The sequence below is a fragment of the Cygnus olor genome, chromosome Z, assembly GCF_009769625.2.
Source record: "Cygnus olor isolate bCygOlo1 chromosome Z, bCygOlo1.pri.v2, whole genome shotgun sequence".
NCBI classification, from domain to species: domain Eukaryota; kingdom Metazoa; phylum Chordata; class Aves; order Anseriformes; family Anatidae; genus Cygnus; species Cygnus olor.
In genome coordinates, this window is record NC_049198.1 from 50,491,231 (window position 1) to 50,509,869 (window position 18,639).

An 18,639-nucleotide genomic window follows, 5' to 3' on the forward strand; every position below is an offset into this window, starting at 1 on the left:
ATGAGGAGAGAGAAGGTGTGTAAGCAAGTTTCAGGCTCTTTATTTGTTTCCAAGTGACTGTGCTGCCTGCAAAGCACCACCAGGAGCAGGAGAAAGAACTGAGGATATACAGGACTTTAGGACTGTGCTTGGTACCTGACAGTGAAAACAAAAACAAAACAAAACAAAAAGCAAAAACAAACAAAACAAACAAACAAACAAACAAAAACAAACAAAAAAAACAACCCAGGAGCACAAGAGGGCGTAAAATGACAAATTGTTCTGAGATGTTCTGCACACATCCCTGAAACGCTGTGCGACAATTGGATTAGCAGCCAGCGGATATCTCTTCATTAACGAGGAGACAGAGTAATAAGCTGGTCGGAACAGGCCACAGAGAGAGTGGCCGTGTGTTTCCTTGCAGGTCTAGTCAATGAATCCCAGAGCTCTTCTATTTATATCCTGTGAGCGAGCACCGGCGTCAGCCTGAGGTGTGCCGGATGCTGCTCGCTGTGTGGGGCTGGAACCTGGAGGCGCCATCTGAGGCTGGGGTCCTGCTTTCTAGGCACGTTCCCAGCACGCAGTGAAGGGCTTCTGCAGCCTGCACGAAGCCCAGTGTTCCTTGGGCACAAAACCAGCCACCCAGCTTCCTATCAAACCATGCCTTGAATGGGTTTAAATTGGGCTTCAGGGCTTTCTCCTTCAATTCAGGAGCGAATCTTTCCAAGACCGTGTTAGTTATTGGTTAGGGGTAGCCATCACTCTTTTTCAAGGAGCTGTGTGCTTTCAGGGGTGTGTGAGAGTGCACATGTTATATCCCTGAGATTGCTCTCCTAGAAAAAACAATTGGCCAAGATCCTCAGCTGTGCAGTGCTGCAGACCAAAATGTGTCTTCTACAGTGTTTGGCAGATGAAAGACCCAAGGGATGAAACTGAAGCATAGCAAACTGTTTAGGCTTTTAAAAGGGTGTTTAGAGTACCAGAACAGGAGAAACTCTTACAAGATATTTTGTCCATAACAAATACTAGCTGACCTCAGTGCACCAGAGTTTTGAGTGACTGACGTCTTCTGGATGAAGTTTGAAATTGGGGTCTGTCCCCTGCTTTCCTTTCTTCTTCCAGGGGTCACATCGTATAATCCTTATAGCACCGATTTAGGACTGCATAATTGTATTTCAGATTTGGGGGTCACCATTTCTTTAACAGCTCACCACAAATAGGTATTGACTCACAGACCTGCAGACCTGATGTGCCAGTTCCTGAGGCCTGCATGGCAAGTGTCCGAGAAAAGAAATAAAACAAAGTTATTCCAGATAGGTTTGCAATCTCAATATTGAATGTGGTGTCTGAGCTAAAGGTAGGAATGGGGGTTACTCGCTTTAAGATAGGGATTTCTTTCTTCAGGTATCTTTAAGACTTAAGCTGTGTTTTATCTCCAGTATAATAAGCTGTCTGTAGTTAGTTGGCTGATGATGAGATCTTGGTGGCTGAGGGAGAGGTACAGGTTAAAGGTATTGATTGTCCCCATTGGAATAAGCTCTCCTGCAGCAAGTGACCTTTTCTGAGGCAAAAGCATATTAAGAAATATTTCTGAACTTCTTAGCTTGCATTAATTTCAGCAAATAATGAAGAAAATTTAAAATAGCTCAGGAATAGCAATATGTTTCATAATTTGCGTAATATTGTCTTTTTCCTAACTGTACACTAGGGATGAATGGTAGAAATTTGTGTTCTATTGCATAATTAACCAATTCATGCTGTTCTTTCCTGATTTTTCATGAGTTTGGAGAGTTCTGCAGAACAATGATGGTCTTCTGCTTGGAGATTTTTCTTCCTTTTTTGCACATCACTGCTTGTGATAGGGACTTACAGGAATAACACCAATTCCTTAATTTTGACTTTCTCTTTCCTGTCAGTAGCAACCAAGAGGCTTGCTCCTTTATCTTTCATATCAAATGATATGTGTGTTGGAGCTGCAGATTCTTTTTCCTTTTTAAGCATTTCCCCCAACTTCACCTGATGTACCAGAAATATCCTTGGGCTCTTTGTCGAGCGCATGGAAAATCAGTAATGGATCTCCCAGAGCTGTGTGTATTTTTAACTCATATGTCTTTAGACCCAACCTGGAACGTGAAGGGACTCAAATACTTTTCCTGCTGACAGTTCCCTCTTTAATGAGTCGTTGCCTGCTTCTGATATTGTCTACTAATGCTGAGTTCTTCCAGAATGGTTAACATATTTAGGTGAATAGTTTTGCAATAAATGGATGTTAAGTGTTCAGACTCTCTAAGAAAATTTGAAATCTCTTGGCCATGGCATGAGATCTGTGTCTTGACACCCTTGTTCATGCAGCAGGAGCACTCTCTGAGTTGGACTGGGCCCTGAAATTGCTTTGTTTTCTTGTTCATTGAATGTCATGTGTCATCCAAGAGACATAACTGGAACTTTCCTCTGACAGAATTAACTGAACAGTTCTTAGAGCCCGTGTTTGTCTTTCTGGGGGCCGAATTGTATTCTCAAGGGATAAGGAGCAAGGGAAAATGTAATAAGTGATGGCCACAAGTTGGTGGTATGGACTTGAGTAGGTGGAGGAATAGCAACAGTATCATCTTTGTCCCAGAGAGTTGTTCGATTTGACTCTCTTGGGGTTTACAGGGCTAAACATGTGAGTGGGAAGGGCTGCAAAGCTGGCTGTCTGCCATGGCACTCTCTGGGGCCTGACGGGGATTAAAGTGGTGAGTACTGCTCCTTTACCAGGGGGACAGTGAACCATGCAACCACACAAGATGCGATACTCAGACTCTCTTTTCCTTCTTGTTTCTCTCAGACCAAACTGTGTGCTGGGTTTTTAGTCAACTAAAGTCTTACTTACAAGTGTGATGAGTTTGCAGTTGGCATGCAGGTAAATGCTTCACTGTGAGAACTGTATGCTGCATCAGGGCATTTCCATGTAAAAGCTTAGTGCACCTTGGAGGCCCTGCTTGAAATCCATGATAAGGTTTCACAGTGAAGGTATCAGATAACCATGGAATCGTGTAATCATAGAATATCCCAAGTTGGAAGGGACCCATAAAGATCATCGAGTCGAACTCCTGGCACCACACAGGTCTACCCAAAGTTTTAGACCATGTGACTAAGTCCACAGTCCAATTGCTTCTTAAATTCAGACAGGCTTGGTGCAGTGACTACTTCACTGGGGAGCCCATTCCAGTGTGCGACCACCCTCTCGGTGAAGAACCTCTTCCTGATGTCTAGCCTAAACCTCCCCTGCCTCAGCTTGACACCATTCCCATGGGTCCTATCACTGGTGATTAAGGAGAATAGGTCCCCTGCCTCTCCACTCCCCCTCGTGAGGAAGTTGTAGACTGCGATGAGGTCCCCCCTCAGCCCCCTCTTTTCCAGGCTGAACAGGCCAAGTGACCTCAGCTGCTCCTCATACGTCTTCCCCTCTAGGCCCTTCACCATCTTCGTCGCCCTCAACCAAATTAGTTCCCACCATAACACCCTCTTTCATTTATATTTTCATATGGGTAGCGAGATATGTGCACCTGATGCAAACCAAAACGCACAAACCCAAGTAATGAATGGGAAGTCTAGAAGGTGCTGAGGACACCACACATTTGGCGTTCAAGGAGGGTTTCCAGTTCTCAGTGCACAGCAGCCTTGCATCAAGCACTATCCCTAAAGCTGGACTAACCCCTAGATTAACTGCAAAGAGATGGTGTTTGCAGGTTGTAGATAGCCATCAGCCGTAGATGTTGAGTTGCATTTAGCAATCACTTGGCTAGGGCAGTTTGAAAGCAAGCTCAGTTCATGCAATTTCAGCTGTGTACTCCCTCCAGGGGATTGTGTCAGACAGGAAGGGCCTCTAAGTTTTAAAAAGGTCATGGCTGGACTCTCATGGGACTTAGATTGCCCTTCTCTATCCTTGGGGAAGAGGTTAATTTTCCAATGGGTTCATGTGGGTGTAGAGAGAGAAAGGATGGTGTAAGGTCTTGGAACAAAACATCAGGCTGGGGTTTAAGCAAGTTTGAGGCTAGAGGGGAATAGGCCTGGTTCTCCTCTTGGGTTGTTAGGCATTGATTTATTGAGATGGTTTACCCAAGTGCAAGAAGGACCCCTGGGCTCAGGTTCGATTTCAGTGGGGTGAAAGAGAATGCTACGTCCTCAAGTGAGAACAAGACAGACAATTGATCAACACAGGAAAAATATTTAGAAAAAGGGTGTGTTCATGCAATGCAGAGCTGTATGAGGGGAGCTGAAAGAAGGGAATTGTCACATGAGACCTTACCAGTAGAAAAGCACTAGCTGAATCTACTTCAGCTCTACAGTTTGCCAATGTGTTTGGTAGGTGGGTAGTGGTGTGAGAACAAAGAGCAGGAATAAAAATAAGAACTGGTCAGAAAAAGAAATTAATAACTGGAAATTGCATTTTACAGGCTTTTATTCTCAGCAGGATTTTGGATTTCAGTAAGAAACAGTTTATTTTCATGAAAACACTCCATCTTGTTGCTTTACCATGGACCTTAAATGTTTTGAAAGGCCAGAAGCAGTCACACGAAGCTAGTGAACTGATTTTGCTTGAATTAACATCAGGTAAATGGGAGGCCTCCTTCATGCTATGCAGAAGCTGCAAGTATTACCTGACATGGAAAATAGCAAACTTCTGTATGAACCTGGAGCATTTTTGCTGAGTTGCTGGGGCTCTAGAGTTACTGGAACTTCAGAGTCTCTTTTCAGAGCTCTTTTCATAAGGGCTTTCATCCTTTAGATGAAATTTTTGTTGGATCTTACAGCAGTGCTACAAGCATTGTGCACCAGTGGCTGCACCAGGCCAGACCACTGTCCTTCTGGCTCCAGATTTTGCCTCAGCAACAGGTGCTTAAGGGAAGGCTGACAGATACACCAGTCCATGTGACTAAAGCCAGTTAGCCAGCTGACACTGAGAAATACCTGCATCCAGCCATTGCCTACTGCACTCATCAGCTGCTAGGCACTGCACACTGTTCCCTGATGCTTTGGCTTCCTCAAGGTCTGTACATGCAAACTTCATATGCAGTTTTGGGTTACAAGACTCCTCTTCCTCCAACCTACTAACTTGTTCCCTTGCCCCCCTGCCTGGGGTGAGCCAGCCTGCAGGGGGTTTGGAAACTCTTTTGCAATGCACACCGCAATCATCAGATGACAGGTGGCAAGGTAATACATCATCGCTGTAAAGCTCTCTCTCCATGCTGGCGTCCAACCATGGCAAAAAGCTTGGGGAAGGGGATTTCTCACCGAGCGACAGGGAGCGCAGCAGCAGGAGTAACTAAGCACAGATACACACGCCGACATACTTCAGCTGCTCCCTGGAAGGAAAATAATACTGTCCCCTGCTCAAGTCAATCAGTGCTCCCAGCCCTGTGCCTCAATGGGACCAAGATCTGCCAGCAGGGTTGTGCTGGCAAGAATGAGCCAGTTCCTTCCCAAACCCTGTTGGGATACACAGTGGCTCTGCTCCTTGAAGAGGTACCAGGTTTTGTTCCCACATACATAAACCCTGCATCACAGAAGGAGGGTCATCCGACCATCTAATAGGTCTTGTATCACTGTAAGGAAACCTTACACTTGACAGCCAGCTATTGCAAAGTTTCTAGTAGCTGCTTTGAGATTATTTACAGCATCTAGTCTGCTGTTCCAGAAGAAAATACCTTCCCAGCCAGAGCAAATCCAACAATTACACAGATGTCAAATTACAAAAAAGTCATCTGTATTTTTCATATGTTTTCAGATTCGGTTTCCAGATTTTTAGATTTGTGCTGTAATTACAAAGCTTTGAAAATTACTTTTTTTGGGGGGGTGGAATTGTTTCATTTAGAACAAAAAATGTCATTTTAAAATGTTAAGTCTTTTTCCTCCAGAAAAAAATGGAAATTGGAAATGGAAAGGAAATTGGAAGCTCAGAAGTAGATATTTAATATGTCTGGGTAAATTTAAGACTAAATATATCATATTCTTACAGATCCGTTCTAGCCTCACTTGGTAGGAAAGTGGACAACTGAACACTTTTTGTTCTAGTGTATTGCAAGGCAAATCAGGAGGGTTGGTCCTGCGTTTGTTCAGAGTACGAATCACACACCTACACGCACAGATCTGTACCCAGACCTGCCAGTGGGGGCAAGTCCAACAGTAGCAGCTCTGCCATGTCCTGCCTGCAGCAGGTCCCAGGTATCATGTCTGATTTATGATGGTTGTGATTCTGAGCTTCCCTGCATAAGCACAACTGAGCTTTCACAGAGATCCCCAAAACACAGACCAAGAAATATGGAAGTGGGTTATCACTGAGTTATACTTTTCTGCCAGGGTCAGTCAAGCTGGCATGTGTGTAGTGTACTCCTCTGGCTAGTGTGGTCCCAGCAGAAGCAAAGGAGATGTTATATTTCTGGCCCTGCCAGCTGGACAGTTTATAGCTGCTTAACACCTCTGAAACTGGCACAAAACAGCTGAGTCTGTCCTTGTGGATTTACATGGGATATTTGGATGGAAAGTAGCTGCATGCAGGAGGAGACAGAGAAACAAAAAAACTTGCAGATGAAATAGCTGTCCGAGGCAAACACAACTGCTCACTGAAACCAGGATCGATATTCAAATTTGTTTTCAAGAGATGGGTGGTTGTTTTCCTTTTTTCATTTTTTAAAACAAATTTGAAAGGTGTCAGCCCCAAAAGTTTTAAAAGGCAGTGTTTTGCTTTAAAAATGTCAAAACAGAAAGTTTGGGTGACATTATTTTTTAATCCTCAGCAATTTGTTTAATTCAGCACAAAGCTGCAAAATATTGTGACTGAGTCATAACATAAGTTTTCAAAGCCAAGAATTACTTAGGTTGGAAATACTTTGCTGAGCTCTACTTCTGCCTCGAAAGAGAAGCCTGCAGCTGTTTCCTAGTGAATTATCCATGGAGCACTGACTCCTTCCTTTAGCATGCCTAATCAGCCCCAAATTTGCCTTATCCCATTAGCTTTGTTTGCTCTGTTGTCTGTCTCTGCTTTATCTTGGGAGAGAATAAAGGTGACAGCCTAGCACCAAACAGGGCAGAGACTGTCCTCTTCGATTGCCTGCAAAGCAGCTCACAGGGTGGTTCTCCCCTCTGATCAGAGTCCTGAAAACACAAGGGAAAAATCTGTTTAGCTCTCCCATCTGTGAGGGAAATTTTTAAGTAGGAGCTGTTTTTTCCATGTCCACAGGTGGAACTTCCTTTGAGCCTGATTCTCTCCTTTACAAAGCTTTCTTCTCTTCAGGATATTAAGGAAAAGAAATACACAGACCAAAACAGTAACAACAAAACTCTTGCTTGGCTGAGATGACAAACCTCAACATTCAGATATGAGCTGTTGAAGGAGATGGGAGAGTGCCTTTTCATCAGTTTGTTGACAAACATAAATAAATAATGATAAAAGAATTATTCAGTAAATCTGATTATAGATTAACAAGCAAGAGAAAACCAGGGACAGTTTGTTAACTAATCCCAAAAGGGTTGGAAGCTCTCAGGAATGATGGCAAGCCTTGTGGAAGCAGGTAGTTTATGTAAGATCCCCCTCCAGTCCTGCAATTGCCTACGACTCACAGCTTGCATTACAGAAGAGTAAATGTTTAGCCTTCATGGCCACAGAGAAGAGTTTGAGGACGAGAATGTTAAACCTCAAAAACCAGAAGGCAAATAAAAAATACCTCACCATTTGTCTTTTGAAACAAAACAAAGAAAGCCTAGCATTTTTTTAAGCTAGGCTGAGTAGTGTTCATTTTTCTGCTGCATGTACTTTCTCAGCTTCTGCTGTCTCCTCAGCCCTGTACCTCAACCAGATCATTTGTAGAAAACCACAAGGTTAAAAAATATCTATGCAATTGGATGACCAGGCTCTGCAGCAACAGCATCTCCTCATACTTTCTACAGTGGCACTTATGACAGGTTTAGGTGGCTTTTCTAAGACCTAAATCCAAGATCACACCAAGCTCAAGGCTGCTGCCACAGACAGTCCTGCATTTTGTCCTCCAGAGTGCCTAAGCACCATGCAGCCAAGCATGTCCAGAAGCAGCCCATGACCGGTAAATGCAGATGTCCTTGGGAAAAGGCATCTCAGCCAGTAGTCTGAGGATGCAGAAGAGATGGAAACTGCCTTTTGCATGCCTGTGCTACAGCTGCTCGGTGGAAAAGCGCTGTTTGGTCCTGAGCTGGAGGCAGGCAGGGCAGCCAGGAGGAGCTGGGTGGCAAGGCTGAGCTCTCACAAGACTGAGGCCCTTCCGTGCTGCGTGGGAAAAAACAGCTGTCCAAAACAGCTTTTGTCATCAAAATGGCCTGTGGAAAGTCTCAGTGCTTGAGGAAAATATAGAACAGCTGTGGAGCGTTAATAATTTGTTTTCCCTGGAGCCCTGGTGCAGCATGGACGTGCTGATGGTGAGCTCTGCCCAGAGGAAGCTCAGCCTGTCCCGTGGCCAGGGGACAGTCGGCTGGCTGGCTGGCATGGGGACCCACTGCTGCCAGCCAGGGAAACACCTTCCTGGGACCTTTACTCTTGCCAGAGGGAATTTTCACTGTATCCGTATCCCTGCCTCGTCTGTGTGAGTTGAGAATGGTTTATGTGCTAGGAACTTCTCTGGCTGATTTTATTTTCCCAAGATTTTTGGTCAAAAGCCTTCTAGTTATGTTCCTACACACGAAGGCCTGTAGCCCTTAGTTCTTACTGTAACACAAAATAGTCCTTAAGGATGTAAATGAGTTTAAACGTCACAACCCCAGAAAATTAGAGGAAGAAGTTCACCTAACAACAAAGAAGCCGATATTCCTTAAAAAAGCCACCTTCCCCCAGAGTTCTCATAGCATCAGGACTATTGGAAATCAAATTCACATGTCCCTAATTATTTAACAGGAATTCTTAAGATTCCTGCAGGATAAGTAATTTGAAACAACCCACAAAGCTATTTTGCCTGTTTCCTGGGGCAAATTTATGTCATAGTTTGGTTAGTTACAATGTTATCAGCTGCCTGGAGAAACAGGCTATGCTAATACCACTATTACCTAATTCATGCCTGGAGTCTGATCCTCAGAGATTTCTAAGCCTTTTAGTGGTTCTTTGAATGGCCTCTTTATAGCTTTAAACACAGGAACATTTACTGAGGTAGCTGCCATACTAAGTAAACAGGAAGGTTTGTAAGAATAGCCATTTTTTGTTTGGCATCCTTCCAGCCACACAACTGCAAACTTGTGTATAAACACACACACAAGGCTACTTTCTTTAACACTGGACCTTGAAAACAGAAATCCCCCCACAGACCTCACGGATGCCCTGGGAGATGTGAGGCCACACATGGCCTCAGGAGCTGCAGAGGACAAGGGTTGCCCAGGTGGCGGGGTCACTGACAGTGGTTTCCACTGCAGCAGCAACTGGGCCTCACTGGTGTCTCCTACAAGCCTCAGCACTGGGACACAAAAGGATTGAGTCAGGAGGGAGATGGTGTTGGAGACCCTCAAACAGCCAAATTTCCATCTGCTTTGTGTGGCTGGCTGGTGAGGAGTCCTTCACCTGGCTGGTGAAGAGCACCTTGATGAGGCCTGGCTGTGTTTTCTGCTCTGGGGGCTGCCCTCAGGACCCAGGCCCTAGAAGGAGCTGGAACATGCCTCCTCTCTGGCGTGCCACCTGGCAGTGCCTTCAGTGACACGCACAGGACTTCCACATAAAAAGTGACAGACTGAGCCCTTTGAGGCTTTAAAAACAGGCAGAGGTCCCCTGGATTAGTGGCTGCCTTCAGCACACGGTAATGCTGGCATCATCTGGTGCCGTGAAGGCAAAGATGATATACTTCTCTCACAGGTTCTCGCGTAATGAAGTGTCCCTAGGGAAAATATCCCTTTCCAGCTTGGAGAACCTGTCTGCAGGGTCTGAAACCCTCCATGATAATGGAACCAGGTTTGCCATTTCTCATGTTCCTCCCATAGTCTGCATGGCGACTGGGGTCACCTGAAGAGTGGTGGGATCTTGATATCGCAGCCCCTGCCCTTCCTCTCCCCTTCCCTGGCTTGTTTGTATCTCCTCTTTGTTCCCATGTCTGGCTTTTGGCAGGAATACCTCTGGTACGGGGATCGGTATGCATTCCTACAGAGTGTCAGCATGCTTGCGACAGTGAAGTAATGCGAATAAAGAAGTGGGTGGCAATAAATACTATTTATTGGCTACTTACATGTGACAAACAGAATAGACCTGACAAGGGAATTTTGCATATACAAACTTGGCTTGCTTCCTGCTAATAGTTTGAAGACAGCTCACTGAGTTTAAGCTTTGCTTGAAATCATTTAAATTTCCATAAGGCCTAAAAATTTGTATCAGTATCTGTTTTAGCTCCAAGCTTCCCTGAGCTAAATCCTGATTTCACCTAATTGGAGGGGAGCTGGAGAACTACGTGCTCAGCCACTTTTCTCCTCTGCTTTGCACTACAACTCTGAGGACGTTTTCTAAAGTTTTCATGTTTAACTCCCCCTCTTCCTTTGGCATATTCTTGTTGACAGTCTGATACTGAGCAGAGGAACTGAGAGCCAACATCAGAGCCCTAAGCCCACACCAAGTTAGAGCTAGTTATATGCAAACCCTGCAGGCACAGAAAAATGGGGAGAGCACATGCATGAACATAAGTGTCCACACATGCATGCAAGGAGGAACAAAACCCTGTAACTTCGGGCTTGGAACTGAGGCAAATAAAACCTGGGAGCACAAAAACACTGAAAGATCCCTCTGTAGTCCCCAGAGGCACTGCACAAGTGTGCTGTGACTGCAGGCAGGCTGACCTGTCCTGTGGGAGCACACTCCTCTCTCCACAAGCGCTTGGGCTGGATGTCCACATCAGGGGTGTTGGGCCAGGAGGGAGTTTTTACTTACTGCTTGCGAAACCCCAGAGCAGCAATGCTAGCTCAGCCTAAACTTTAAATGAAAATTTAAAACAAATCCCCTTTGGGATGAGATGGAAATGTCAGCCCAAGGAGGAATATGTTCTGAGTAAGTTGCAAGCGACCGAAGGAGATACAAGCTGGAATCCAGCCTTGGCTGCACCACACACCATCTGTCAGCGTTGCAGAGCAAACTAAAGGAAGAGCAGAAAGTGTGCAATTATCCTCTCCCTTGCTGGGGAGCCCAGAGGCCAGAGAAGTGGCTTCTCTTCCCTGCTACACTTCTTGAGACGGACATGACACACGCATTTACTCCCACTAGCTATGCCGTGCATTCCCTCTTGTCCTACTCACTCTCCCTGTGGCGAGCCAGGGATGCAGACTGCTGTGCTGGGACCTGAGCAAGAGGGCTCTGTTCTCATGGTTAAAGAGACTGGTTTAGGAAATAGCGTGAGAGGAACAACAGGCACCTTGCTGGCAAGACCTGTGGGCTTGCTCATGTCCCTACGGGCACCCAAGTGCCACTGGGACTGAGCACTACCCCCAGACAAGATCTCTTCCCTCTCCTTCTCCCCCCTGCCCTTGCACATTTTCGTAACCTTGCAAAAGTTTCAGACAACGTCATCTTTAACCTACTGCAGGCAGGGCTCGGGAGCCACGTGAGGGGCAGCGAGGGGGGCCGCACGTGGTCAGCACACCAGCCCCACGGCCAATGAGTGGGGAGCTGGCCTACACTCCCCTGCCCGCCACCCCAAAAGGGCTGCAGGAATGTCTCTCCCCTGGCATTGCGTTTTGAAAGATGTGTCTGGCGAGACAGCGAGCTGACTTTGGCAGGCATCGCCGGCAGCGTGGTAATTAATTAAAGCACAGTTGAGAAAATCACAGTGCAAGCTTACCCCGCAGCCAGGCCTGCAGCTCTGTGGCAGAGCGTGGCATCTTGCTGGAGCCCACACCTCTTCGTGTGAGGGGGTGGGCAGCCTGCATTTTGCTCCGAAAATAAGAGAGCGGGATGGAGAGGAACGGCTCCTTGCGCTAATCAGTGAGCGAGGACCTCGTTAGCAAGACAAGGCAACCTGCGAATGGAGCAGCAAGTTGTACCACAGTAGCAGAGAGGGTAAGCAAGTGAAGGCTACTAAAGGGTGTCTCACACAGGGAGGACTCCCTTCTCCTGTCGCATGTGCGGCGCTGGGGACTGAAGGAGCCTCCCTGCAGTTCAGAGAGTCGCAGGAAGAACAGGTGCCCTGTCTGTTGCAGCCAGAGCTGCAAACACTGCACAGCTCCCTGTAGCTCTGTGCCTACAGCTGAGCTCTTCCAGCCACCAGGACTGCGTTGCCAAACAGACACTCCCATAGTTCCTGCCGTCACCTTTACCACTGCTGCACACTTAGGGGGTTTGGGAGAGCCACAACGTTCAGGCTTCCCCCTTGCTCCCACCTGCAGCACGTGCCCGCCTGTCACTGGGCTGTCCCTGCTGCCAGCCAGTTTTCAAAAATACCTCTTTTGCAACCTTTGAACAAACTTAACATAGGAGAAAAGTATTCTATTTGTTTGTTTGTTTGGATTTACTAGAGGAGAAATCACATGGAAGCTCACTCTGACTTTTTAAATTTAATTTCCCCTTTTCTCTTCCATCAAAAATTTAAATATCCATAGGGCAAAAACAAAGACCTCTTGCTTATTTGCATCTTCTAGCCAGGAGGAAAGCAGAACAGGTTTTTTTTTTTCTTGTATCTAAGAATATATATATATATATTTGGTGGAAGCCCTCTTGTCCTCAGCTATCTAACATCCTGTATGAGGAGAAAGAAAGCGGCACAGGAATTTTCAAAGTTACAGGGTTAGCTCTCTCTCTCTTACACACACACACAAACACATTTCTGTGCTGTGTTTCAAGCTCCCTTTGGAGTATTGCAGTGGAAATAAAATGTTGGGGTTGACTTCCTCTTGCCTGCCATTGTGTGAGGCCAATGAATCTGCTCAGGGTTTAACACAGCTGCACCACACAGACCAGCACTGCCCACGTTGTGCTGGGGACACTCGTGGGCTTGCTTTGACTTTAACCTTGCACATGGTCTGTGGGTGCAAGTACCAGCCCTGTTATGCAACCCCTGTCTCCGTTCCTCCAGACTCCCCACCCTTCCCTGTTGGAAATAATGTGTTTTAGCTCTCACTCTGTTACCCTACACCCAGTTTGGAACCCCTGACTACGTTAAATCAGGCTCCGTTTTGCAGATGGAGTTTTGCTTTCCCCTATAGGATTATGTATTTTACGGAGGAAGCGAAACTTAAATCCGGTTAATGACTGCGCTGAAGCATGTTGAGTTGATGCTGTGAAGCTTCTTCGCAGCCTGATCATGATTACCTGCAAGGGGAAGAGCAATTTTAAGTGCTAGAAGATGTTCTGTGTCAGGGTAGTGCAACTGCACATTGCTTAGTGGTCAGGGACACATTCTGCCTTCAGGAAGGGCCATGTATTTCAGGCTGTTTTGCAGATGGGTATACACAGATCACAGACTGAGGCAACTTGTTCAAGATCTGAGAAAACAGAATTACTTGCCCCCCAACCCTTGCCCCACAACTTCTCTTTGATCACATGAAAGTTTTCTTTTAGTGCTTTGTTTGCAATTTTCCTTTTTTTTTTTTTTTTTAGGTGGAAACTTTGCACAACTCTCTCAGTTTATGTCTTCAAGTGCTGCATGGGCATGAGAAGGCACCAAAAATTATGCAAACGAGCATTTTCAGTGTAGCAAAGTAGATCTTATTCCAAATAGACTTCAAATCCGCTGCCAGCCCTTGCTGTTCACAGGTTCCACGATCTGTACTGGGAATGAGCTGAAATTCTGATTACAGCCTGCGGATTAGCAGAGGTTAGTGGGGCCAGCAGTCTGCCAGGGCTAGCCTGCCAGGCGTTGCAACTGCTCTTTTGTACCTGATCCACCAGATGCTAAAATTACATCAGTCGTCTTCCCACAGTCGTATTCTAACATAAGTTTTTGGTGCAGTAGCCATGGATGTAGCTGTGCAAAACAGGAGAGAGACACCCTTCATGCCCTCTTTTGCTCTGACTGGGTCAGTAGCATCACCTGTGAGTAAGGTAACCTGACAGTCCCTGTTACGGCAGCTTGCTTTAAATTGTTTGTTCTTTTAGTTTGCCAAATGTTGGCTACAGGGACTGGAATTTTCTAGGAAGGATGTCTGCACCTAGACGGAGTCAGGTTAATTTGTAGGGGGGAAATTACACTATTGAGGTTCAACTAAATTAGATCAAGAGAAAATGTATTGTTTAGCCCACACTTGAAAAAAAAAAGAAAAAAAAAAAAAGACGAGAAAATTCTTGCTATTGTTTTGATGAGAGGGTCTCAAACACACAGAAGATATACTTGATACTTATCAAGAGCAAGCTGCCGTGAGTGCAAGCCATGTTTTTCCCTGCTCACACCACTTCCATCCTCCAGTGTCTTTCCTTTCTCTCTCCTTACCCTCAGCCTCCCTACCTCCTGTGCCCTGCCTCTGACTCCCACCGGCTCACATACTGCTTCACCCCCCCGACCCCACCGCCTCAGTTGTCTCAACTGGAAAGAAAGTCCCAGCATGATCAGTTGCACCCTCGTTAGATTCTTCTGAGATGCCTTTTGGGTATAAATAGGGGCTGGGAGCGAAGGAACTTCAAGTTGGGCCCCGGGGAAGATGTGCTCTCACATTTAGAAATTCACTTTTTATGAAATCTACGTCTGCAAAGGTGACCCAGTTCTGCTACACTTGAGCGACCTCTTACTGAATAGCCTCGCTAATATGAACCAGGTATATTTTAGTCTCCTAAGGTGCCTGGTCTGAGAAGAAGCTGCTGCCCTCAAAGTGAATAACATTTGCTTCACATCGCAAAAAACAGGGAGTCCTCATTCCCTGTAAGCGTCAGAAGCCCTTTATGAAGCTGGGCCTTTGACAACATGCTGCGAAATAAAAACAGGTCTTGTTATTAATTTAATATTTCTGTTACATGTCCTCACATAACTGATCTTTCACCCCGTGGCCGGCGATGACAGCCTAGCTGCTTGCAAACCCCATTGCTGAGAGAAGGGCAGAGAGAGCTGAAAAGCTCAAAAAGGCAACTTTGCATTTCTCCAGAGTACGGATGCAATCTCCAGCAAATTAATTTGCGCTCCAAGCTTGCATCCCCTTGAGCGCTGGCAAAACAAGGTTTTGGCAGAGGTCTTTCAAGGGAACAGCGAAAGGTGCCTTGCAGGCACCGAACCGAAAACGCAATTAGCAGTTGAGTCGGTTCTCGGTGCAGAAGCATGGATAAGAAGGAAGATCTCATCCCCTTTGGAACGGGGAGCAGGGACGGGGGAGGCAGGGAAAACCGAGGGCATCCCGGCGGTGCCGGCACAGCGGAGCGGGACCTCGGGGAGGGGACGGAGCTGGGGCGGGGGGGCCGTGCCGTGCCGTGCCGTGCCGTGCCGTGCCGTACCGGGCCGTACCGGGGCAGCGGGGGTCGCGGGGCCCCGCGGGAGCTGCTCTGCCCCCCCTCCGCCCGTCCCCGGCCGGCAGCATCGGCCCCGCCCCGCGGCGTGCGCCAATGGGCGTGGGGCCTCATTTGCATATTTGCATATTGGCGGGGACATAAGGGGCCGGGAGGGAGCGGCGCCGGCAGAGGGGGGCGGCTGTGCCTGCGGCGGGCTTCTTCCCCAAGTGACCCATCAACACTTCGTCCTTTTAGCTTTTTTTCTTTCTTTCTTCATTTTTTTTTTTTTTCAAGCCCAAAAACTTAACTCTTCTTCCTATTCGTCCGGTTGTTTTTGTTTTGCTCCCTCGCCGAAAGAAACTTTTCCGCCGCGGCAGCGCGCACGCAGAGAGGAGGGGAGATGGGGAGGAAGGCGCTGCTGGCCGCGCTCTGCCTCTGCCTGCCATGGGCCGCCGCTGTCGGCGATGACCCCGGTAAGTCCCGACCGGTCCCGACATGGGGAGGGGGCTCTGGGCGGGGCACGGGGCGGGAGAGCCTTGGACCGAGCCCGGAGCGTGGACGGGGCGGGCTGGGAGAGCCGCGGGGCATGCCCGGTGCGATGGGGAGCGGGCTGCGGGGCGCACTGCTGCTGCACGGGGGGAAATGGGGGCTGGAGAGGGCTGCTGGAGGACCTGCGTCCTGCTGGGACAGATCCGGGCACGGTTCCTTTGCTCGGAGCTCAGGCAGGGTCTCAGCTCAGGGATGGTATGGCCTGCGGAGGCTTGGGATGTGCTTGGGTTTTTTCCCCCCAGGAGCGAGGTGTCTCCTAAGAATCCCTTTCTGGAGGCAGGATGGCACTGCCGTAGCATCATGGTAGGGTCCTCAGCTCCGTGCAGGACCAGGACCCTCTGTTCTGAGGGCATTCACCTGTCCAGTGGGAGTCCCGCATCCCAGCTGGATGCAGTTCTTGGTCCGTTTCGTCTAAGGCAAGGCGGAATTTCATCACTGTCATAACAATGCATTTGGGCTGCAGTTAATGTAACGGAATCTGTTAGGAAAAATGTTAACAGAGGAGTGTACCCCCACAGTGTCTATATATACACATACAATTGTACTTACACCACACCTATTGTACTTACATTTGTGCGTGGGCACTCTCCAGGGTAGGGAAAGTAGGACACGTGTGTGTGTTGACTACTCAATGTTCCCTAGTGCTCCTGTTTAAGCCACAACATGATCACAGCTTTGACAAGCGAAGAGATTGGTTTTAATAGACCGCTACTCTTTAAACTTTTTAGTGGTGCCCTGTCATGGCATTACTTTTCAGACATTGTGTGAGAGTTTAGCGTATCCTTTAAAAGTCTATATCCTTAGAAGAAAATTTAGATGAATCTCCTACAGCTGCTAGGTGAAGCTAAAATGAATAATGCTACTTTTTTTTTTTTTCTTCCACTGCAGATGCCTTTGTTATTTCCTTTGTGTGTAAGGAAGCTGGAGGGAAGTATTCGAAACTAAGAGCATGGGGTGCTAGAGCATAGCCAGAGGAATGTGTTCTCATTTTGAATCCAATCTTGTGCCATCAGAGGCAATCAAAAGCAGTTTCCATCACAGTACCCAAATTTCATACAGTAAAATAACTATCTTCCCAGAGAGAGCTTTCATCCCTCTAGGAATTGATTTGCCCTAGGCATACTGATTGCATTATTTCTCCATAGGAACAGGTTATATGTAAACAGGTTGTGTGATCATCCTAAAATTATCCCAGTCTTGAGCCTTGCACTATTTCTTCCACACCACAGTAAAAAGATGTTTTGGAGCCATGGAAAATACATGATCCATCCCTACAGGAATTCAGAGTATTTAATAAACAACATAGAAAAAGATATTGTAGGTGGAGATAACATTGGTGTTCCAGGAAAAGATAATACACTACTAGGAATGCATGCTGATCTCTATTTTTACCAGTGTAAATCCAGAGTCAGGGGTTACACCAGATTTACACCTCTGTGTGATGTGACCTGCTGGTGTTTGCTGTGGCTGTGTTTGGACAGACCTGCCAGGGCAGCTGTGGTATGGCCTTTCCAGAAACAATGCCTTTCTGGGGAGGAGGCTCCTGGGCATCACAAGTGTGCTGTAGAATAGCACGGGCACTGGCACTCCTAAGAAAGTCTGCTGGAACCTCTTCTGTGCAGGAAGCACTTGCATGGTGTGGCTTTCTCATGTACCCTTTCCTCTGTATTACTGTAAAGTTTGGCGGTGATTGCATTTTATTGTCTTGGGCTAATTGCAGATATTGCAGAGGGACTAATGGATGGCAAGATCTCTGCTGCTGGATTGAGTTACAGGCCTGCCAGCTGCAGCTGAATAAGCACCTCTTTGACAGGGAGCGCCTCGGAGAGGGGTGAGCACCCGTGTGCACAGCGTGGGAGCCTCAGTGTGCCCTCACCTCGCCAGCTGCAGGGCTTGAGCAATCCAGGGCCATGCTCAGTATCTGCTCTCTGGCCAAGCTGGGCTTCAGAGGTGTTGCTCTTCCCATTGAGAAGCGAGGGAGGACTTAACCTCAGGGTTCTGCCATGAGGAAACTCACAGAATGGGAGATGGAATTTCTTTCACAGCAAAGTTAAACAGTAACCTGACTTACGGGGTAGGCTTTGTCGGATTGCAACGTGCAGTAGTCTGCTTTCAGTTTATAGTGTAGCTACAATTAAACAATCGTACTTGGGGATGTAGCACAGCTGACCATCAGTGTGCTTCAGAGCGCTTTTAGGGACTCAGTGTGACTGATGGATGCCTTATCCCGGTGCTGGTTATCAGGTGGAGGATGAGTTCCAGTTAACTCCAGCAGGTTGTGTAAATGTTTGATGTTGTGTGCAGATGTTTGCCTCTGTATGTGTGCGTGGACTTAAGTTTACTCAGGCTAGCAGTACGACTTCTAGTGATCTTTGCACCCAGCTAGTAGTATTCCCACTTCTGTGTACACAACACCAGGAAATTGTTGTTTACCAAAGATTCCTGTTTAAACTGTAGTTCAGATGCACTGATTCTTGCACGTGTATTGTTACTATATTTTGCATCCTGCATCTGATGCTGGCAGTTTATTTTATGATTCACATTCCAGATGCTGATATATCTTCAAACTCACATTTTCCACCCAGCTGACCATTGGTACTTTCCTTCATCCAAAACAGTTGATGGGTTGCTGTAGGCTTCTCATGAAGCAAATTTGAGGATGACTTCTCTTGATTAGTGTGTAACCATGCATTTATATTGAGTTAGAATACATAAAGTCAGTGCGATGCTTTCAAAAT